We start from the raw sequence: 24133 nt of genomic DNA on the forward strand, positions 1-24133 counted from the left end.
ATCCAAGTGAAGAGGAGGGGGGGTTTGGGGTGCTCCTAGATGCACAGAGGCACCCCAAGTTAGCGGGAGGTTTTGGGGTGCTGAACCCAAAATCACAGCATGGATCTGCTTGAATGAATTCAACCCAGATCTTCTTCCAGCCAGAGCAAAAGTTTATTAAAGATAAAGCATATAGGACAGACTCCCAAGGAACCCAAACATCAGTGATCTAAATGGGAGCTAAGGAGGTCAGGTGACGCTGGTAAGGAGGAACAAGCGAGGGGCATGAGAAATTCCTAGCATCTGAGTGGGGGCTGGGGTGGATAGGCCATGTGACGCCCATGAGGACTAGCGGGTGAGAGCCTCAGCCTCTAGGCTTGAGAACAGCCCAGCATCAGAATGGGGCAAACATGAGTCTTACGTACAGAAAGATTGGGGGAGGGGTCTAGGAGTGGCCAAGCAGTTTGGAGTGACGGGAGAAGGGGTCTAAGGAGATATGGATGGGAGTGGCTAGTAAGCTGGGGTGAACAGAACTCCTGAGTCCTGGCGCCTAGCTAGGACTAAGGGTGAGAAATGACCAAAGGCCATAGGAAGGTGAAACAATGGAAGGCAGATTGGGTGTAGCCACAATGCAAGGCCAGCTGAAGGGGGGAGGTGATAACGAAAAAGGGCCCAGGTGGGAGTTCTGTTTGGAATGTCTGAGAGATTTGAACAGACAATGAGAATAGATAATGAAGGGAGCTGGAAGGGGAAGTTTGCTTTCACGGGGCTTTTAAAGGGAAATAAGGCAGTTTCTAAAACTTTAAGGCATTCCTGGGACCAGCAGACAAACTGAAGCCAGGTTCTTTTTGGGGCCAGGAAGGAAAGCACATTTGAATAACATTTCAAAGAGAGAATCTAAAAGTTTTAAGGTTTTTCTGGGAATTGTAAACAAAGGAGCCTAATTCCTTTTGAAAAGGGGCAAAAAGGGAAAAAGGGCAAAGGTAAACCTCTTCCTAAGCACCTAAATTAGTGGATCCCCAGTGCTTGATTTGTTTGTTGAACTGAATTGAATGCCCCTAGTTACTTTAGTCACAAATCCTATGCACTTAATCCTCTTCAAAAGGTGTAGAAAGGTCAGAAGTCCAATACATGTAAATTGCTTTGCAAACTTTTAAAGCTAGGTAAGTATCAGTAGTTGTTATTAATAACATTTCCCAGTCACTTCAGCAATTTGTATTATAATCACCCTCTCCATCCCATACAATAACAGGTATTGGTTTATCACTAAATTAAATCAATGTCATCCTTTAAATGAAATGTAGTAACTAAAGTATATCTGAAAACACCAAACAATACTAAAAGTGACAGTACTCAACCTTGTGATTAAGAGAAACTTGTTTGCTCCAGTAGTGGTCCAATGAAATTAATCCTATATAAACTACTGAATGTGTTTTACAAATACTGAATTAAGGGTTTATCCCTTTTATAATCTTAAACCATTATGATTTCAAAGTACTCTGCGCTATTGGTTTGTTATGCAAAGGATAAAGATAAATTAGCCATTTTAAAAAATAACCAACCCCAGTACAAAAGCCCCATTTTTATACAATCATTAGTATTTTACATAATCTCAAGCCATTCAAGAAATATAATTTAAAAATCAGTAATTCTCCGATATAAATTTGAACAATTCATCTTTCATTTCTTTAATTAAAACTGTAGTATCTTGTTTACTCTACTGACACCTCAGAAAAGAACACAAGTGCAGAGGTGCCATGACTGTATATTAGGTATTAGGACCTCACCCCAGAAATACAGATTAACAGTTAAGAAAAGAAATAAGAAAGTAGACAACAAAAACACTAGAAAAAAAAATCTATTGTCGCCGTTGTTGAGGGTTGATCATCGTTTAAGTGGATCCTGACCACTGAACTAATTAACAATAAGTATAAAGGGAAGGCTGGGAAGACAAGGCTCCCCAAAAGAAAGAGGGCAGATATTGGGGGTGGGGTGGGGGGGAAGTTACCAATTTACAATTGTGATTCATGTCTGGGAATTAGTGACATATCCATTTGTAAAAGTGTATTCGTATACAACTTCTAAAATATCAAAACAAAGCAATAATACGAGGCAGAAGAAATCAATGAATTTGATAAAGCAAATTAAAAAAAGGCTATGTACTAAGCTACGGGGAATAAAAGCCTCTTTCAGCAGTGGCACCCTGTTTCAAACAGTACGCATTGTACAAGCTGTTTTCTTGCTCTCCTCCTATCTTATCCTTTCCTCCCTAACCCAGGCAGTCAATGCCTCTCTACCCACTCCAGCCCGAGCAGGTTCTGACACTGGGCGCTGGTGCTCTGAGCTGGGATGTGGCCGCTTCTGGAAAAGTCTAAGCAAGGTGCGATGAACTTGGCATTGTTGGCCCGGGTGGCTCCTGGCAGCTGGAGGTGAGGGGAAAGGGCGAGGCAGGTGATGCAGAAGGGAAGTTGGAGCTTGTAGATGGAATGAGGAGTTTTGTTTTGTTTTGTTTTGTTTTTTTTTTTTGGTGTGGCCGAGGGTAAATCAAAGAGAAGAGAGGAGGCTGAGGTAAGAAGTAGAAAATGAGGACTGGATACAAAAGGAGCTGGGGGAAAGCGTGTGCGAAACGGGACGCTCCAGCCTGAGCTCGAGGAAGGGGCCGGCCCTCCCTCCTTCTTGGCTCCCCCTCTCACCCCCCACTTCTTTTCCAGCAGCCGGGCAGAGCTGCGGGCGCGCCTCCTCCCCTGGCCCGGGCTGTCCTCTTCCTCGTCCCCGGGCCGCGTGCCCGTGAGTGCTCGCGCTCCGCCGTGGGTGCCTCCGCGCCGGGGCTGAGCCGCTGGGAGGCGGCTGCGGGCTGCCTGCCTGCGTGCCCCCCGCGCCCCTCGGGAGCGGAGGACGAGGACAGGGAAGAGAGGAGGAGGAAGGGAAGAAGGAGGAGGAGTTGAGCAAGAGGAGGAGGAGGAGGAAGAGAAGAAGGAGGAGGAAGGGAGGAGAGCAGCGGCGGCAGCAGCGCCAGCGCCGGGGCGCGGAGCCGGAGCGGGAGGAGGAGGAGGAGGAGGAGGAGGCGGAGGGAGCCGGGCGCCGGAGCCGGGCCCCGCTGCAGGGTAAGTGTCCTCCTCCCTCCTCGAGTAGCCGCGGATGGGAGGGGAGGGGAGGGGAGGCTCAGCTTAGCTCCTTCCCGTCTCCGCCGGGCGCTCGCGGCAGGGAAAGATGGACGGGATGGAAATCGGGGCGCCTGTCTGTGGGATCGGGGGAGCACGGGAGCAGCGGCGCCCCTCCACGCCGGGGCTCAGGAGCGTGCCCCAGCCGGGGCCCCGAGCTTCGGCCCTGTCCCGAGGAGCCGGGGCGGCGGCGGCGGCCCGGCGGAGTGCGGCCTGGTGCTGGCGGCGCTTCCGCTGTTTGTTTGGGTTTCGCCCCCTCCCTGCCGGGCTCCCTCCGAGGCCGCCCGCGAGGCCCGGCCTGCCGCCGTCTTGTGGCCGGCGTGCGTAGGTCTCCTTGTGGCCCGCAGGCCCCTAAGAGAGGCCGGGGCCTCGGTGCGGCCTCTGGGCCGGAGCGGGCAGGGAGCCCCGGGCTGCAGTGCGGGGCCCGAGCTGGGAGGCTTTGAGGAAGAAGGAGCAGGAGGAGGAACTAACTCTGGGGCCGGAGACTCCCCGCGCTCACCTCCTCCTCCTCTACCTCCTCACCTTGTTCCTGGGGGTATAGGAGGGAGGAAGAAAGAGCCCTCGAGAGGACGGCACAGAAGTGGAATTATTGCAATGAGAAAGTAGGGAGGACTCCCTGCACCTCCCCCCAGCTACCTGCACCCCGTATGTCTGCACACATCCCCACCCCGTGACTGCACCGCCCCCTCCCCCCATCTGCCCTGCCTTCGTGGTGACCAACCACCCTCCCCCAACACACACACACTCTCACACACTCTCACACCGTAACTACTTTGCAGATAATGTTTAAAGTGCCCAGGTAAAACTGGCTGGAGAGGCGTCCCTGATGAAAGAGCACTTTCTTTCCAGTGTAAAACTGCTCCCAGTACGTGGCTGGAAGGAACTGGGACTTAGGGGGTAGAAGTGTGTTAGTTAAACAGACGCAACACAGTTTTCGGCTGTTCTGGGAACTGAGGCAGGCATTCCTTAACACTGGGTCTCCTGGATGGTTGTAGACTTTGCATCAGTACCCTGTGTATACCTGAACTCTTGAAATTTTGATGAAGGACCTGGTACTTGGTTGGTTGTATGCCAACTTAACATTTTAAGGCCTTGTGTCAAATCGGTGTTCCCCTCCTCCTACAGATAGGATCTAAGGGAAGAGGAAGCACAAGTTGGAGCAGAGGGGTAAGAAAAAGTTGTATGATAGTCCACCAAAGCACAGCGTTCTACATGCACCTATGGAGGATTAGGGAGAGACTTGTTTTTAACTTTAGCAGTTCTCACAAAGGGAGAATCCATTTATGGCTAGTTGGGTTGAAGGAGCTGTGCTGTTGTATTTATCATTTAGGGTACTTTTTCTACGTTATCCTAGCTTCCTTTAAAGCCATAAGTGACATCTGTACAGTACCAGTTTTTAAAATATTCATAACTCAGAAAACCAGTCTCCTAGTTTCACTTGCAGATTTCAACTACTGGTATTTGTTAGTTTACGTCACATTGCCAAACCTTGCATTTTGCCCTCACCCTTTCCTACCTGTACCTTCTTCCTAATCCTTTCTTTGAAACTGAAACTAGAACCTTATAGTTGGACTGGTAGTCAGAGCTGGTCATGCTGGGTAGTCAAAACATGTTTTGATCATAAGGGGAAAGTTGATAGAGTGGTATGATTCCTTTCCATTTAAATGTTTGTTTATTTTACCCATTCATAAGCCATAAAGCTGGTAAGAAATAGTTACTTGTGTTCCAGCATCTGTGGGAAAGGTGTTCTGTCAGACAAATAGACTTGAACAGGCTGTTAGAATAGGTGAAGTGATTCCTAGCAGATCCTGTCTGTTATGATGAGCCTGAGGTAGAGGAGCTAAGGATATCTGGAAATTGCTTTTCACATTATCAGTAGGTGTAAAGGCCAGCTTTTTCAGTCACCTGGAACTTCTCCAATACTGAGGAAGCAAATACATGACTGGATTGCTGTTGATTGTGACTGAAAGAAGTATAGGATGCACACTGCAAGAATCCCTAACTTTTCTGTTCTGAGGAGCTGTCTTTCTTAACTGAAGTCTTTCAGGAAGGAGGAGGAATTATTGATAATACAGAAAGTGCTGCCTACGTTTCAGTAAGCAAGGAATAAGCAAGGTAGAATAGGCAGAAACTACTCTCTATGCCATCTGTGTGTTGATGACATTTCTGATGGCACAGTGAGCCACAGGGGTCACCTTTCCCACAGCCAGAGCTAGGGAGGGGAGGGAAAGGGAGTCTCATAATACTTGCTCAAGATAGACCAGTTGGAGATAACCTGCTTTATAGCTGTATACTGGTTATTCTCTCCCTCAACCCCTTGCCCCTTTTCTCTGTATTGTAAAACATTGCTTTAGAATTTGAGAGGATATTTTCATGAGTTGTCCTTTTTAATATAACAGTACTAAGGTACTTGGTTTATGTAATGCCAGCTATGCATATATTATCTCATGGGATCCATTTAACAGCTCTGTGAGGTAAGTAGGGAGAATATTATTTCCAAGACAAGGAAACTAAAGCTAAGAGAGGTTAAGTGGCCTTATCCAAGTTGATGTCTCTAGGCAGCTAGTGGTACAATGTGTAAGACCTCTGGTCTTGAAATCCAGAAGACCAGAGTTCAAATTTGGCCTCAGATCCTTACTAGCTGCCTGGCAAGTCACTTGACCTCTGTTTGCCTCAGGTTCTTCAACTGTAAAATAGGGATAATAGTGCCTACCTCCCAGGGTCTTTGTGAGACTCATTTTTGTTGTTGTTCAGTTGGTCTGACCCTTTGTGACCCCATTTGGAGTTTTCTTGGCAAAGATACTGGAGTGGTTTGTCACTTCCTTCTCATTTTACAAATAAGGAAACTGAGGCAAACAGGGTTAAGTGACTTGCTCAGGGTCACACTAGTAGTAAGTGTCTGAGGCTGGATTTGAACTCTGGAAGATGAGTCTTCCTGATTCCAGGCCCAGCACTCTTATCTGCTTTACCACCTAGCTGGGTCGTAGGGGACAGTAATTGTATGGCTTTTTGCACAGTATCTCGAACATTATAAACACTATATAAATGTTAGCTACTGTCAGTAGTGGTAGTGGTAATAGTAGTAGTAGTGGTGGTGGTGGTGGTGGTGGTGGTGGTGGTGGTCTTATGATAACCAAATCTAGTCTTCTTTCCACTGTGCTGGGCTATCTATGTTTTATGGAAGATTAAATTAGAACTTCAAGACTTTTCAGTAACTCTTCCTTTTCAAAATCTTTTAGTATTTCCTTGTTCTCAGAGAAAAAAGGCAATGTAATACTGCTACTTATGAGAAAACTAGTTTTTCTTAAATATTTGTATTCAAATTTGCGTGTTTATTTTGCTCAGCCCAATAGCTTTAATGCATCAAAGGTATGACATAGTAAATAATATTATATGTGTGTAAATTCTTTGGAAAAAAACTAAAAAATTTTGGTTTGGAATTTGGGGAAAAAATTTTTTTGTGTTCATTTAGGAAAGTTTTTAAATGAGATAATATTTGTAAAGTGATTAGTATAGTGCCAGGCACATAGTATGCTCTTAATAAATATTTGTTCCCTTCCCATTTAGGAATTGGTAATGTTCTTGCTATATTAATCCAGTTTGTAACAAGAACCTTATCAGTAAGAAATGATAATGAGGTATGTGATTTTACTAAATAAATAGCCAAAGGAAGACTCATAAGCTTCACTATCCTATAACAATGAACATTTATATGGTTTTTTTACAATTATAGAATGCTTTCCTCACAATGTAATACAAATCAAGCTACCCAATTGACCTGCAGCTAATAATTTACCCTCCATTTGATTCCCTCTAACTGGGGAGGAGAGGTATGGGGGGCAGCATATCTATTTCAGATTGCCCGTCTCTCTTTCTCTATTCTCCTAATCCCTCCACCATAAATATATATGTTGTTGTTTTCAGATGTGTCCAACTCTTTGTGACCCCATTTGAGGTTTGCCATTTCCTTCTCCAGCTCATTTTATAGATGTGTAAAACGGAGACAAGCAGGATTAAGTGATTTGCCCAGAGTCACACAGCTAGTAAGTTATAGTTGGACTGGTAGTCAGAGCTGGTCATGCTGGCCTAATTTGAACTCAGTTCTTGCTGACTCCAGGCCCAGTACTCTATCTACTGTGCCACCTAACTGCCCCACATACATATGTACTCCTCCCCACATTTTCTGGTGGTCTTACCAACAGCCATTAGTACCTCAGTGTTTTTGATGTCTGTAAACATTTTTGGGAAAGTGTGTATGTGTGTGTATTTTTTTTTTTTTTAAGGAGACTTAGATTGGACTTGGGGTTTTTTTTTGTTGTTTTGTTTTTTGCAATTAACGTAAGAGAGAAACTTTCTTTTGTTAATAGCTCATTTCAGTTCTTCCCTTTGAATTATAAGAGAACTAATGATGGAGTATGTTTTGGGTTATGGTCAAAAGTGGAATTGTCATGAACATTTTGAAGGAAGTTCATTATGGCTATTTAGCACTTTGAATTATTTCAGAGGGAGTAAAAATCTAAAAAGACGCATTTTACTTTGAAATGATTTCATGTCCTGTATTGGTAGACAAGCAAACACAAGTTAAGTTGGGACAATTTTAAAGTAAGTAGCTTTTATAATGATATTTGTATTCTCCAGAGTTTAGCTATTAGGTCTTTCATAAGACTGAGTCTTTTTTTTGTAATAAGAGTGGACATTCTTATCTAGTGCTTTAAAGATTTCACTTTCCATGTAAAATATATTATAGATTTTCATACAGAGTTGACCTGAGCAGTTTGGATAATTTTGAATTTTGTTTATTCATCCAAGTCTGAATTCAGCAGACCATAAAAGGGGTCTTGGTGATAACGAATGAAGCCAAAGTTATCTCCATAAGGATAGTATAACCTGAGTTACCCATCCTGTAGCCTATGATACCTAGGGCAGCTGGGAACCCATTAACATAAAACAAACAACCCTCCCCCCCCCAATCCTTTGTAGCTAAGGAAAAACAATTGAGCATAGAGCTTCAAGAAGGTAGCCAAGAGAAGTCTGGATACTGAAAATGAGCACTTTAGCTGATGGTACCCATAATAATCTATCCTTTTTGTGTGAAAGCTGAGATGCCAAGTATAAGCGGCAGAGGATAAGCTATAGGGAAATGAGGGAAGGCAGGATACAGCTACAGATAGCAAGAAGGCAATGGTGAAAGCAGCATAGGCACCTTATAAATGTAACTTTTGGGGCCATCTCCAATAGCAAAGAAGACATCAAATAACAAAGAAGATAGGAGAATTCTGAGGTTTGAGGGTGGATTGGAGTTGACGAACAGTCTCCTGTACTTAGTAGTTCTGAGGGCATGGCTGTCAGGCTGAAGGCAGACTAGCCTATGCAATCTAGCTGTGTGGAGAGGTGTTCATTGTATACTGTACTTTAGTGACAAACTCACTGAATAAATATTTATATTTATAACTCACTTTAGTTTATGTTTATGTTAATATACTATAGGAAGATGAAAATTTGCCATATATTTGAAAGGTTTACATTAAAAAATTAAGAATGAATTGATTTAGACTGTAAAAGATAATATCTTAAGCTACACAACTGCTTATTCCTTGATGGCTTTTTAATAGGAGTCTAAATAGTACCGTTTTTATATAAGATGGATAGTTCATTTAATTATTCTAGCTTTCTCTTGATATTACCTGGGCTTCTTCTAGAAACTCATGATTTAGAGCAGTGTTTCTTAGCTGTTGAACCGCAATAAATTTTTACTACTCCACACTTTTATGTTTTGTGTCATCAAGGGTACTGCTTGAAATTGTGTGCTGCTCTTCTTCTCCCCTCCTCTCCTTTCCATCCCCCCTCCCCCAGGTTTCTTCCTTCACCTAGGTTCTCAGTACTCTCTCATGGCTCCCATCAGTACTCTCAGTTGATTGGAGAACTAGAGGATAAACTACTCCTTTCGTATCCTCTCGTTATAGAAGGCACAAAGTACCAGTTACGTCTTCATTTGCCACCAGCTATTCTGCTTGGTTTTGATTCCATTATCGTCTTCATCATGTCTCTTGAAACTGGCACTCCTCTTCTCCCCACCCCCTTTAGCTGCCTTTTATGCATTGTCTTCCTCATTATATTGTAAGCTTCTTGAGGTCAAAGACTGTCTTTCTAATTTGTATCCCCAGTGCTTAACATAGTGCCTGGCACATAGCAGTTGTTTAATAAATTTTTATCATATTGCAGCCCACATTCAAGACCCTTGAACCTTCAATAAGAGAGGAGACCTGGAGTAGATAATTTTGATATTTGATATGATCAGGGATGTGAAATATTGGTTTAGAGAAAATGTAATAGTACTGAACCTTGCACATAGTAGATTTTCAATAAATGTAGATTTGAATTAAATAGTGCACATTGGAAAGAATGCTGGCTCTAGCATATGTGTTTAAAGCCTGCCTCTGATAACCTACTACCTTTTCTGCTTCAGGCAAGTCATTAAATCTCTCTGCACCACAGTTTCCTCATCTGTAAAATGAGTGGATTGACTCCAAATCTGTGATCCTATGAACCTATCTTTGATTCAATAAATCTCAAATTTTGAAGTCCTTGAAAGTATAGAATGTCCCTTGTGTGGGGGTTAGGCAATATATCACTATAATCCTTTACAAGTATATTACAGTGAAGTTACACAAGTGGATATGGATAGGGGTAGGAGTAAAACTCATTTCTTTGGCTACAGCATTTTAATGACAAGCTAAAAGTATATACTACCTTTTTTAGGAAGACCTCCATAATAGTTTCATTCATTCAGCAAGCTTTTGTATCAGCGCTTACCACATGCCAGTACTGAGGATACAAAGATAAAAGAGAAACAGGTCTTTTAAGGAGCTTATGTTTTACTCGGGGGGGAAATGTTAAAAAAAAAAAATTGAGTCATGGTCATGAGATTAGTTCTTAGAGATCCTTTAATCCATGGGTTTTTAACCTGGTATTCCTTGAATTGGTTTTTTGTTTTTTTTTTTTTTTAAATTAATAACTGCAATTCAGTATAATAGGTTTCCTTTGTAATCTTATATATTTTATGCATTTAAAAACATTTTTCTGAGAAGGGATCCATAAGCTTCATCAGAGTGCCAAAGGTGTCCATGATACAAAACAGATTAAGAAGTCCTGTTTTAACCCAGCCCGATCGTTTTGTAGAAGAAAATGAGTCCTAGAGAAGAAAAACCACCAGTTTAACTTGAATAGTGAATTTGTAGTAGAGGTAGGCTTAGAACCCATTCCTTAGAACTCCTACCTTAGAATTCAGTGATTCCCAGTCCAGTGTTCTCTCTACTGTAACATAATCCTTTTGCACTTATATTCCATTTTCTATTAATAATTTCGTTCATTCATTCATTCATTCATTTAAAGGTCTGCTGTTTGAAGAACACTTTGTCAGGTGCTCTGGGAAATACAAAGTATAGATTATTGGATCATAGATTTAGAACTAGGATGGACCATAGATGTCACCTAGTCTAATCTTCTCATTTTACATTTTAATTCTACTATTTGAAGAGGAAGTGCAACATATTGGATAAATAATCCACCTTGTAGTGAAGACTTGGGTTCAAGTTCTAGTTTTAACATGTGAATTATATGAGCCTGAGCAAGTCACTTAATTTCTTGGTGTTACACATAACTCTCAAGACCTTACGTTTCAGAAAATTTGCAGATCTGCCTTAGTAGGAGGAGTTTCCTCAGGAGGAATTATTACCTAAAGAAATGGTTCTCAAAGTTTGGTGTTGGAACCTTGGGGGTCTCCAGGGTTATTTCAGGGGGTCCACAAAGTTGTAACTATATTTGCCTAATAAGCTGTTTTAATTTCTAACATGGTAAATGTTGATAGATAACTAGTTTTGGGGAGTGGGTTCCTCAGTAATTTTTAAGAGTGAAAAGAGGTTCTGAGACCATCAACTTTGAAAAGCTACCCTAAAGCAATGACATTACAGGTCCAAACCACTAACGCTGTCACCTGTCTGGAAAATTATATTTCCATGATTTTATTCTAAGAAATTTTTTTCTATTTTTTTCTTTCTACTTCCTAAAGTTGTTCATGTAGTTATGGTGTGATATATGCTATCTGACTACTGCCGTAAAATGCTGTATAATTTCAGCATTGGGAAAAATTTGTACACTTCCTTTGAAAGGAAAATAGACAATAACAATTAGAAAGTTTTTGCATGATTTCCCTTTTTTAGTTTTATTTTTAGTTGCCTTAAGGGGGTTTTCACACCAGAAATTCCTTACACTGTTGAAATCATAGGTTCAGACCATCCTCCCCAGCACTACCCTTCCCCCCAATTTCTTTTTTCTTAAAGCAAATTAAAGTAAGAAAGTTAACATTAAAACCAGTATAGTTTTTCAGGACTCTAAGGAACTTTGTTTTGCCTAATTCACAAATACTGCAGATATCCTGTGTGTGTGTGTGTGTGTGTGTGTGTGTGTGTGTGTGTGTGTGTATACATACATATGCACTAGCACTAATTCCTAATGATATAAGAGAATTTTGTTTTAGATCTAGAAAGATTTTTATAAGATCATCTTATTATTTATTTATTAATCTGCCCCTCCCACTATGCAAGTATATTTGTCTCTTTTTGCATTGTAGTTCCTCACCTCTCTGTCAAACTGGTGTGTTTCATCCTCATTCTTTTGGATCTATTTATCATTGTTTTGATCAGAGTTCTTAAGTCTTTCAAGATTGTTTTTCTCTATGCTATATTAATTGTATGATTTGTTCTCCTAGTTTTGCTCACTTTGCTTTGCATCATTTCTCAAAGGTCTTCCCAATTTTCTCTGAAGCTGCCTATTTCATTATTTATTATGACACAATAATAATCTATTAAATAAACACCACATTTTGTTGAGGCATTCCCTAATGGAATACTCCCTTAGTGTCCAATTTTGGTTACCATGAAAAGAGCTGCTATAAACATTTTTGTGTGTATAGATCCTTTTCCTCTTTGTTTTCTTTGGGTTATAGGCCTAGTAGTGGTTTAGCTAGCTAGATCACAGAATATGCAGCACATCATATTTAATTTTTGGATGTAGTTTCAAATCATCTTCTAAAATGGTATACCATTTCAAAGCTCCACAATGAGTGCAGTATTATACCTGTTTTCTTACAGCCCCTCCAACATTTGTCACTTTCTTCTTTTGTCTTGTGTGTTTTAATTTCCATTTCTCTAGTAGTGATTTAGAACTTTTTTTCATATGATTGTTGATGACTTAGATTCCTTTTTTTGAAAATTGTTTTTATCCTTTAACTATTTATATATTGAGGAAAGGGATGAGACCGAGGCACAGAGAGATTAAATGATTTACTTAAGGTCACACAACTAGCTGGGGATTGATCCAGAACTAAATTTGTCTCTATTGACTTTTAGTTAAGTGCTTTTCTTCTGGTTTTTCCTTCTTAGAATGAACAAATGAAAAAATGAGTGTATTATAAGCATTTATGTGATTTTTTTTTTAAGGTTTGCAAAATGTTTTACATGTTATCTTATTTGATTCTGACAACAACCATGTGAAGTAGGTGCTATTATTTTCCCCATTTTACTTATGAGGGACCTGAGACTGAGAGGTTAAATGATTTGCCCAGAAACACACAGCTAGCAAATATCTGAGGTAGGATTTGAACTCAGGTCTTCCTTATTCCATATTCAACATGTTAAACACTACACCACTTAGCTGCCTCATACTAAGCACTTATTGTGTGCCAAGCACTGTGCTAAGTCCTGAGGACATAAATAGAAAAAGAAAACAGTTCCTACTCCAGGGAGCTCACATTCTAATCAGAGATGCTATGCTTATAAGAGAGTTCATCATCAGGGCAAATGGGAAGGCCTCCAGAAGTATTAAGAATAGAAATAAAGGGCAAATGGTAAGGAATTCTGAAGATGTGTTGAGGTATTTGCCTTACAGGAGCAATAAGAAGTGGGCCCAAGGGTTAGTGTGGAGAGATGTTCTGATCTGTCCAACAGTGATAGATGGAACTCAGTGCTTCAGTGAACCTGTAATCTTACTGGTAGTGTGTACTCCCTCTACTGGTGGAGATCATATGTAACCCATGGAGCCTTATGTTGCATGATTCAGAATGTTCCTGTCTTTCTGTAATAATTCTGTTGGTTCTTTTGTGGCAGAGTCCAACAGCACCTTCTTTAATAGGTCTTACATATGCTTGATGATGTTTCTTAAACTATTTCTTTAGTTTATGAAGAATATGATTGTGTCAAATATTTATAAAATTTGAAAAATATTGTGGTTATAATAATAGCTAGTATTCATATAGTACTTAAGGGTTTTCAAAGTGCTTTTCAAATATTACCTCATTTTTATTCTCACAACAACCCTGGGAAGTAGGTACTATCATTATTGCTATTTTACATATGAAAAACCAAAATATGCACAAGTGTTTAAGTGACTCTTTCAGCATCACACAGCTATTAAGTGTCTAAGGCTAGATTTGAATTTAGGACTTTCTGACTTCAATTTCAACAACCCTTTATCCATTCTACCACCAAGCTGTCTACTGATTGTTATTGTATAATGTAGTAAAAATATCACAGATAGACCACATTTTGTTGCTCTAAATGTAGGAAAACAGTTCAACGGTTAAATTATCTGATATATCCAATCATGATTTCTATAAATGATGATAGCTGTAATGGAAATGACCAGAAGATAAGTAGGACTAAAAAATAGAACCTGATTTGTCCTACAGCCTCACTCATAATAAAAGTTGGTTGTGTTATTGTTATTTCTATTGTTATTCAGGTTCAGAAGATTTAACAGTTTTTTGACTAGTACAGATTTAATTTCATTTACCAGTGCCAGAAAATAAGGAACTGATTAATTTGACCTATAAGTGTGTAGCAATTTATTATTGCAGTATTTATCACTTACTAAATACAATGTATTTAGAACATAACATTAGTCATGGACTTTATTTTTTAAAATAAAGACCCACAATTCATAAATTTCAATTGTATACCCATAATTTACAGAAAGAATTGCAATCACTTTAACTCTTTCAAATATTACCCTAGAAAACATAAATTTAGACTTAAGGTTTTAGAATTCATTCAGTGAAGTTTCCCAGCCAATACAAAAATTATATTAACAATATTCTTGATTAGTGGTTATAGACATTCTCATTGAGTACTTTAATTAATAAGGACCTCACTGGTTAACTAACACTGCCTAACAAAGCAGCCAGCCCCTTCTGTTTAAAAAAAAAAATAGTATTTTATTTTTTCCCCAGTTACATGACGAGAAAATTTTTAGTTTTCATTTTTATAAGATTTTGAGTTCCAAATTTTTCTCCCTTCCCTCCCCTCTTCTGAAAATGGTAGACAGTTTGATATAGTTTATACAAGTGCTATCATGTAAAAATATTTCCATATTATTCACAGTTGTGAAAGAAGAAACAGATCAAAAGAAAAAAAAACCATGAGAAAGTATAAAATAAGTGAAGAAATATGCTTTGATCTGCATTTGGAGTCCATCACTTCTTTATGTGGATATGGTTAGCATTTTCCTTCATGAGTCCTTTGTACTTGTCTTTGATCATTGTGTTGCTGAGAAGAGCTGAGTCATTCAGAGTTGTTCATCACAGTGTTGTTGATACTGTGTACTATGTTTTCCTGGTTCTGCTCATTTCACTTTTGTGTCAGTTCATATAAGTCTTTCCAGGTTTTTCTGAAATCTACCTGTTCATCATTTCTTATTGCAAAATAGTATTCCATTACATTCATATACCACAGCTTGTTTAGCCATTCGGGCATCCCATCAATATTTTGCCACCACGAAGAAGGTTGCTATAAATATTTTTGCACATGTAGGTCCTTTCCCCTTTGTTGTGATCTCTTTGGGATACAGATCTACTAGTGGCATTACTGGATCAAAGGGTTTGTTTGCACTTAGTTCCAAATTGCTCCCCCGAATAGTTGGATCAGTTCACAACTCCACCAACAATGCATTAGTTTTCCAACATCCCCTCCAACATTTATCTTTTTCCTTTTCTATCATATTAGCCAACCTGATAGATGTGAAGTAGTACCTCAGAGTTGTTTTGATTTGCATTTCCCTAATCACAAGTGATTTAGAGCACTTCTTCATATGCCTATAGATAGCTTTGATTTCTTTATCTGAAAGCTGCCTGTTTATATCCTTTGACCATTTATCAGTTGAGTAGCCCTCTCCATGTTTGAGCAGAGTTAACAGAAAGTTTTTCTTGTTTTATACAGAAATGTATGTTCTTATAACTTCCTTCCTGGCAACTAAGTGGCACAGTGGATAGAGTGCTGGACCTGGAGTTAGAAAGAGTTATCTTCCTCAGTTCAAATCTGGCCTCAGACACTTACAAGATGTGTGACCCTGGATAAGTCGCTTAATCTTGTTTGTCTCAGTTTCCTCATCTGTAAAATGAGCTGGAGAAGGAAATGGCAAACTACCCAGTATCTTTGCCAAGAAAACCTCAAATGGGGTCACAAAGATGTGGACACAACTGAAACCACCGAACAGCAACAAAAACTTTTTTCCATTGCAGCTAATTCATAGGATCATAAATTGTGGGTTCATAGATTTAGAGCTGGAAGGGTCCTTTCAGGCAGTCCATCAAGTTGAAGCAGGTCCATAATTTTAAACATTAGGGAACTGAGGCACAGAGAGCTTAAGTGATTTATCAAGGATCTGAAGTAGGATTTAGTACCAGGGTTTGCTGACCAGGCAAGTCCTGTGCCCTACCCATTTTGTTTTCCTGCATCCTGGGGTTATGTGGACGTTGATGAGGGAATCAGCAAATATGCTAATCAAAGCATTAGCTTCAATAAAGTTCTAGGCTGCAAAATAAATCTTCAAAAATTAGCTGCATTTTAGTATTATAATGACAAACTATCAGAGGCAGTAATGGAAAGGAATATCCCATTCCAAATAACTACAAAATGCATAAAGTATTTTGGGATTCATCTATCATAGCACACAAAAGAACTGTATAGATTCAAGTACAATATGCTCCTTAAACAAAGAACAACTTAAATAGCTGGAGGAATATTCAATGCTCATGGCTGGGCCATGCCAGTATAGTAAAAATGGTGTTACCGTAATTAATTTATACTTTTAATGCTATCCAGTTATCAAAGGAATACTATATAGAACTAGATAAAACAGCAAAATTTATTTGGAAAAAACAAAAGATCTAGAATATCAAGGGAAATGATGAAAATGTGTAGGGAAGAGGGAGGATAGCTCTTCCTCTCTAAAAGCTATATTATAGGGCAGCAGTCATCAAAATCATCTATTACTAGTTAAAAAATAGAGAGGTAAAAGATAGGTATGGAGGAGAAATAGCATTTCTTGACTTCAAACTATTTTATAAATCAAGTCACCACAACCATTTGGTGTTAGTTAAAAAATAGATCAGTGGGACAAATGAGACCAGGGAGAATCAAAAACAATGTAACTCAATAACCAAATGTTTAGGAAAGCAGAAAACAGAAATTACTTAGGAAAGTATCATCTATTTGAGAAAAACTGCTGGAAACACTAGAAAGCAGACCGATAGAAATTAGACTTAGACCAATACCAAACGCCATATTCCACAATAAATTTTAAATAGGTATATAACCTTAAGATTATGCTCCTAAAAAATTAGAAGAGGAACAGATAATATACCTTTCACACCTATCAGTCAGAAATGTCTTCTTTTACTAAATAAGAGATAGGGGCATTCATAAAAGATAAAATAGATAATTTTGATTACATGAAACTGAAAAGCTTCTACACAGACAAAATATACCTGGGGCAATAAAAGAAGTTGTAGAATGGGAAAAATCCTTGTGTCAAATTTCTCTAAGAGTTTAGTATCTGAGATATATAAATAATTAACATATGTATGTAATCACATATAAACTCATGCATACGTACATGTATGTGACCAGTAGCCATTACCTGAGTAGATAAGTGGTCAAAAGATAAGAACAAACAGTTCTCGAAAGAAAGGTTAAAAAGTATTAAGAACCACATGAGAATGTTCCAAATCACTAAAAAGAGAAATGAAAATAACCTAATTCACCTTATATCCTATAAATTGGCAAAAATGACAAAATTTTAATAGTCAATGTTGGAAGGACTGTGCAAAGGTAAGTGTACTTGGTGCATTTTAGTGACCATGTGACGTAGGATAACCATTTTGGAAAGCAATTTGGAATTAGGCAAGTAATGAGTAAAATGTCCATATTCTTTGATCCTATGATTCCATTATAGGGCATATACCCTCAAGAAATTCATTGAACAGAAGAAAGTCCTCATATGCACCAAAACAGTAATTGCAGCACTTAATTATGATAACAGAGTTAGAAATTCCCCATTGATTGGGGAATGACTAAACAAATTATAGTACTTGGATGTAATAGTAGAATATTCCTGTGCTATATATAAGAAATGATGAATTTGGTGAATTCAGAGGAATATGGAAAGATATATAAGAAGGATGGTGGGAGGTCCATAGGTGTCGTACATTCCATGTTTTTAGACTTTTTCAATGTATTGATTAGTTGTGTTTTTTTTTTAACTTTTTCTTTTTTATCTTTTAAAAATAATATTTGCTATATGGGATAATTCTCTGGCAGAGAAGGGGAAGGGTACTGGGGAAACCGATGTAAAGTAAAAAACAAAAGACATAAATAAAAACGTATTTTATTTTATTATTTATTTTAAACTTAAATACTAAAACAAATACACAATAAAAAGAAAAAGAAAAGCATTAAAAACTTAAATACAAAATGAAAAAGAAAAAAACATTGCTATGTGTATAGAACTTCAGATGATTCAAAATATCTAGCAATAAGTTTCCATTTTAAGAAAACTTATATAATAAATATTACACATTGTGTTCAGAGCTGTCTATCTTTGCTTTCTCGTGAGTTTTCTTTTGTTCTCTGCTGTGCACTTTTTACTTTGTTCTGCCTCTCACCCCCCAAGGCTGCAATTAAGTGTGGATATGTGTGTGTGTGTGTGTGTGTGTGTGTGTGTGTATACAAACATATACACATACATGCACTTATATACATATACTTAATTATCTATAATTATACAAATATATAGACATAGTACTATACTTACTTGTCATCTGTTTCTCTGGGGATGGATAACATCTTCCTTCATAAGTCCAAGTCTTACCATATTTTTCTAAGTCCATTAACTCATCATTTCTTACATCACAGCAAGATTCCAACCTTATACTCTCTAGTTATTTTAAATAGTCTAAAACAATATTGATTAATATGGTAGACATATAGTGTAGTTTCCCTATTTTCCTCTTTTGATTAAATCTATTTTAGCTTTAACTTGGCTGAGATTGTGATTACTACCCCTTCCTTTTTTTTTCTAATAAATTCTACTCCTGATCTTTATTTTATATTTATGTGTATCTCTTTGTTTCCTGTTCCTCCTTACTCTTCTACTTTGCTTCTACCCACCACCTTGCCCTCCTATTACTTAACCTACCCCCCCACAAAAGATCCCTCCCTTATCTCTTCCTTAAACTGGCCCTCCCCTCCCCTTTCCCCTTATCCTCTTCTTCTTACCTGAATTTAGAAAACTTTTATAGTCTCCCAAATATATGTTATTCCCTCTTTATCTCATTCCTGTTAATCTAGACAGCTTTCTATACCCTTCCCCTATCCTATTCCTTCACTCTCTTATTTCTTTATAAATTTAGAAGACTTTTAACCCAGGTCTGATGTGAGTAGGATTCCTTCTGAAAATCCCTCTCTCCTATGCCCTTAGCTTTTTATTTCTTTCTGAATTTAGAATTTTATACCCTTATATATGTATTGTTCCCTCTTTAACCCATTCCTGAGGAAAGGGTTCCAGAACTACCAGCCCTCCTCCTCCCATCTAATTCCTTTGTGTCAGTTCTTCCTAGAGCACCTTTTCTTAAGCAGTTTTACTTTTTAGAATCACATCATACTCAGGTCTGCCCCAATCTTTCTTTCAAATTACCCAACTACTAATAACAATCTTGGACATCCGTTTTACATTTCCTCATAAAAAGTAAACTGTCCTTATTGAGACTCTTGTAATTAGTCTTTGATGTGTTATATTTCTTTTGGATCTCGTATGTCAAATTTTCTATTAAGTTCAGGTTTTGGGGTTTTTTTGCAACAAAATCTTGAAAGTCTGGCAATTCATTCAAGGATCTTTTTGTTTTTTTTTTTGTTTGTTTGTTTTTGGCTTTTGTTGTTGTTGTTGTTCAGGATTATGCTTAACTTTGCTGGGTATGATATTTTCAGCAGCAACCTCAGTTCTTTTGTTCTTTGATACATAGTGTTCCAAGACCTGAGGTTTTTTAGTGTTACTGTTGCTAGATCTTGTGTGATTCTTTCTGATTGTGGCACCACTATATTTGAATTGGTTTGGTTGGTTTTTTTTTTTTCTTGTTGCTCTTAATATTTTCTTCTTGAGCTGGGGGTTTTGGAATTTGACTCTGATATTCCTGTAGGTTTTCCTCATAAGATCTCTTTCAGGTGGTGAGCAGTGGATTTTTTCTGCTTCTACTTTCCCCTCTTGTTCTAACACTTCAGGACAATTTTCTTTAATTATTTAATGAATTATTTTTATCAAGATTTTTTTTTTTGATTGCAGCGTTTAGGTAGTGTGATTATTCTTATGTTTTCACTTCTTGATCTATTCTCCAGATCCATTATTTTTCTTATGAGATGTTTCACATTCTTTATATTTTATTATTTCTTGGTCTCTTGTAACTTCACTGGCTTCCTGTTGCCCAATTCTAATTTTCAAGGAGCTGTTTTCTTCCTGAAGATTCTGGATCTCCTTTTCCAGTTGGTTGACTTTCTTTTCATAATCTTGTTTTCCTTGGATTTTTTAAAAAAAAATTTTGTCAGTCTCTCATTTGCTTTTGTCTTTTTAAAGCTCTTCTATTTTATTTATTTTATTGTATTTATTATAAATATTAACATATATAATTATATAAATAATTGTGGATTTATTATATATATTTAAAGTTCTTTTGGGGCAGGTGACCATTTGACATTACTCTTTGGAGTAGGAGAGGCTTTTTTTGCTTCAATATCCTCCTCTGAGGAAGAACCCTGATCTTCTCTATTCCCATAGTAACTTTCTATAGTTGGGTTCTTTCTCAGTTCACTGCTCTTTTTAAAAATTTTTAAATATAATTTTTTTATTTTTAGCAGCTTATTATTGTAATCACCTCTAGTCCTGGGGTATGGGGGATGGTGCCTCTGGCTTCAGATCCTCCTTCAATTCTCAGAAACCAAGAACTCTGTCCTCCTATAAATGCTCACAGCCAGCAGAGTTCCTGCTCCACTGCTTCTGCACTTACCAGGTGTGTGCTGATTCCTTCTTGCTCAGGGCAGCACAATTGGGCTTAGTGTACCTTACTAGCAGAGGTTCTCTCAGTCTTCCTCAGCTCAGACACTGGACTCCCCACACCGTCCTGGAGGGGAAAATTCTTGTGGCTGCGGAGGCTACCTTCCAACTCAGCTAGCCCAGGGCTCGCTACTCACTCTTTCAGCAGAATTAACCAGGAGGGTTTACGTTTCATGGGGAACAAACCTCAGTCCTGGTATTTTTCTTTAGGCCTTCTTCAGGGGGACCACTGTTCTGCCCCAACTCTTTGTTTATTTTTAGTGCTCTGTGTTTGCCCTGAGGTGCTATTTTGTCTTGTTTCTGGGAGAAATCTGGAGAGCTTGGAATTTTCTGACCTGCTCCTCCATCTTCCCAGGTCTCTCTCCTCTAAAAACTATTTTAAAAAATAGTGATTGGGTTTAACCAAGTGATGCCTTTGGAGTCAAAAGACTTGGATTCATATCTTGGTTTGACAATTTTATGGCCATGTGACCTTGCACAGATGATTTAAACTTCTTGAGAGCCTCAGTTTCCTTCTCTTTAAAATAGGTACTATACTACATGCCCTGCTTTACCTCACAGGGTATGTAGTATGTGAGAGAATTTAACATTAAGAACTTCATAAATGTCAGCTTCTATTATTTTGGAGGCAAATTGGTCTAAATGTGAACTGTAGTTGAAATCAAGAATTGTTTTAATATTTAACTTGATGGGGACTCTTTGTTGCTTAGCTTCCAAGGTATGACCTCTGTAAAAATGAGGGGAAGTCTAACTTTGTTTATGGGAGTGTTTAGTGAACTATTTGTCTGTTATTATAGGACTTCTCTCTCCTCCTTCAAATTATCTAAAAGTATATCTCTTTATCTTCAAATATCTCTTTATTCTTCACTTTGTCTTGTAGCCATTTCATTAACTTCCTGCTATACTGTAAGTAGGCAAGAATATGTTTAGTCATAAGTTTTAATATTTCCACCATGTTAAATAGCAACCTTTTCATTGTTTCCTTTTTTATATCCTTACCATTCCTTAATACTCCAAAGGATGTGTGATCTTATCAATTCTTGAGTTAATTCCAGAGATGCAGATCACAGTCCATCCATGTTTGTCCATGGAGGTCAAGGTCTTACTCACTTTTTTCACACATTGCAAGAGAATCACTGTAGTGCTTTAGCTTTTTAATCTGTTATTCCTCATTCTTTCTACCTTGTTGTTATCCCGTCCTGACTTTTTACTTAAATTGTTTTTTTTGTTGTTAATTTTTTAAATTAATTTATTTTGAATTATCAGCAATTACTTCCATAAGCTTTTGAGTTTAAAATTTTTCTCCTCCTTCCTCCCCAAGACAGCATGCAATCTGATATAGGCTATACATATATATTCCTATTAAACATATTTTCACATTAGTGATGTTGTAAGTAAGAATTAGAACCAATAGGAGGAACCACCAGAAAGAGGAAACAAAACACAACAGAAGAAAAAACATAGCAAATAGTATGCTTCTATTTGCATTCAAACTGCATAGTTCTTTCTTCTTTGTGGGTAGCATTTTCTATCGTGAGGCCTTTGGAGATCTTTTAGATCCTTGTGTTGCTGAGAAGGGTTAAGTTTATCAATATTAGTCATCGCACAACGTGGCTGTTATTGTGTACAATGTTCTCCTGGTTCTGCTCATTTCATTCAGCATCAGACCATACAAGTCTTTCCAGGTTTTTCTGAAGTCAGCCTGTTCATCATTTCTTATAGCACAATAGTATTCCATTACATCCCACAACTTGTTCAGCCATTCCCCAATAGATGGGCATCCTCTCAATTTCCAATTCTTTGCCACCACAAAAAGAGCTACTGTAAATATTTTTGTACATGTGGGTCCTTTTCCCATTTGTATGATCTCTCTGGGATGTAGCCCTAGAAGTGCTATTGCTGGATCAAAGCGTATGCACATTTTTATAGCCCTTTGGGCATAGTTCCAAATTGCTCTCCAAAATGGTTGGATCATTTCACAACTCCACCAACAATGCATTAGTGTCCCAATTTTCTCACATCTTCTCCAACATTTATCATTTTCCTGTTTTGTCATGTTGGCCAATCTGATAGGTGTGATATGGTATCTCAGAGTTGTTTTGATTTGCATTTCTCTAATCAGTAGTGATTTAGAGCATTTTTTCATATGACTATAAATGACTTTAATTTCTTCATCTGAGAACTGCCTGTTCATATCCTTTGACCATTTATCAACTGAGGAATGACTTGTATTCTCATAAATTTGACTTAATTCTCTATATATTTTAGAAATGAGACCATTATCAGAGAGACTGGTTGTAAAAATTCTTTCCCAATTTTCTACTTTCCTTCTAATCTTGGTTTCATTGGCTTTGTTTGTGCAAAAACTTTTCAATTTGATGAAATTAAAGTTATCCTTTTTGTTTTTTGTAGTGTTCTCTATCTCCTGTTTGGTCATGAATTCTTCTGCTCTCCATGAATCTGATAGGTAAACTATTCCTTGATCTCCCAGTTTGCTTACGGTATAAATTGTTTTTCTTTAAACCATGTACAACTAACTCTCTTTAGTATACTGGTGTATCTTATTTAAGCACTCCTAGTATGAAAACGTTGTTTAATAAGTCAAATTAAATTAAAGGATGATAATTTCATTTATAAATGGACTTATCACCTTATTCCTTTAACTTTCCAGTCATCTTTACAGGAATACTTATGTTGTGAGACTAGGTATAACTCGGTCAGTGTCCAGTGGATCTGTGATTTATCAAAGTGAGTATCCTCTCTAGTAATTTATATTATATCTATACTCTATCCTATGGGACTCTCATCTATGCCCTCCTATAAATTTGCAACAGAGAGTCTCCCCAGTGTGCTGAGATGCTTCTTGCTCTGGTTATATGACTAGCCCATCTTTTCTGATTATATATTTTTTGGATCAAATCCTTTATCTCACATCTGGTATTTCCTTGTTTGTAATGTATTTTGTCTGCTCATACCAAAGGTGCACCTTTCCATTGCCTTGAGCTTCAAGTCTTTGAAGGTTATAGTTTTGTATGACTCAGTCGTTTTGTATATGGCATTTCTGCAAGGGTACCAATGAATAGTCTTTGTTTCAAGGAAAAGATTGGAGTCACCAAAGAACTTTCCGCATTTCACAAGGCAAAATTTCTTTTCTGGATTGCTTTTGGGAGAGGTATATAACATTGTAAAAACTCTTTGAAAATCTCATTAAAATTTGCCTCCCTTAAGTTTAACTTTCAGATCTTGTATATATATTCTTAATATTATTTAGTTGTAGAATGTTAGAGTTGGACGTGACATTTGAAATCATCTGTCTCATGGACAAAGAAACAAAGGTGCAAGAAAAAATACGAATTATTTGCCCAAGTTCACACAGCTAATTGTGAAATGAGAACTAAAAATTTCTAACTTCTAGTCAATTGCTTTTTCTCCTGTATTGTGCTTCTTTTATAACATTTTCACATTATCAAGGTTTTTACTCCCTGGACGTTTGGAGGGTTTTACTTCCATTTTCTGAAGAACATTTTGTAGACTGTCTAGCAAAATTTAAAGACCTTTTA

The 24133-nt window shown here is 38.0% G+C and overlaps 1 protein-coding gene across 2 annotated transcripts in view; it reads left to right on the plus strand.

Moving 5' to 3' along the window:
- Positions 1-3044: 3044 nt before the first annotated feature.
- SOCS6 (suppressor of cytokine signaling 6) overlaps positions 3045-24133 on the plus strand; it is a 57750-nt gene continuing 36661 nt past the window's right edge. The window contains exon 1 of one of the 2 annotated variants that reach the window (XM_027852435.1): positions 3045-3083. The gene's annotated coding sequence lies outside the window, so the exon portion shown is untranslated. The remainder of the gene's footprint in view (positions 3084-24133) is intronic. The other variant, XM_027852434.1, reaches the window with a different exon arrangement.

Source organism: Vombatus ursinus, unplaced genomic scaffold (genome assembly GCF_900497805.2).
Source record: "Vombatus ursinus unplaced genomic scaffold, bare-nosed wombat genome assembly UNPS02009573.1, whole genome shotgun sequence".
Classification (NCBI taxonomy): Eukaryota; Metazoa; Chordata; class Mammalia; order Diprotodontia; family Vombatidae; genus Vombatus; species Vombatus ursinus.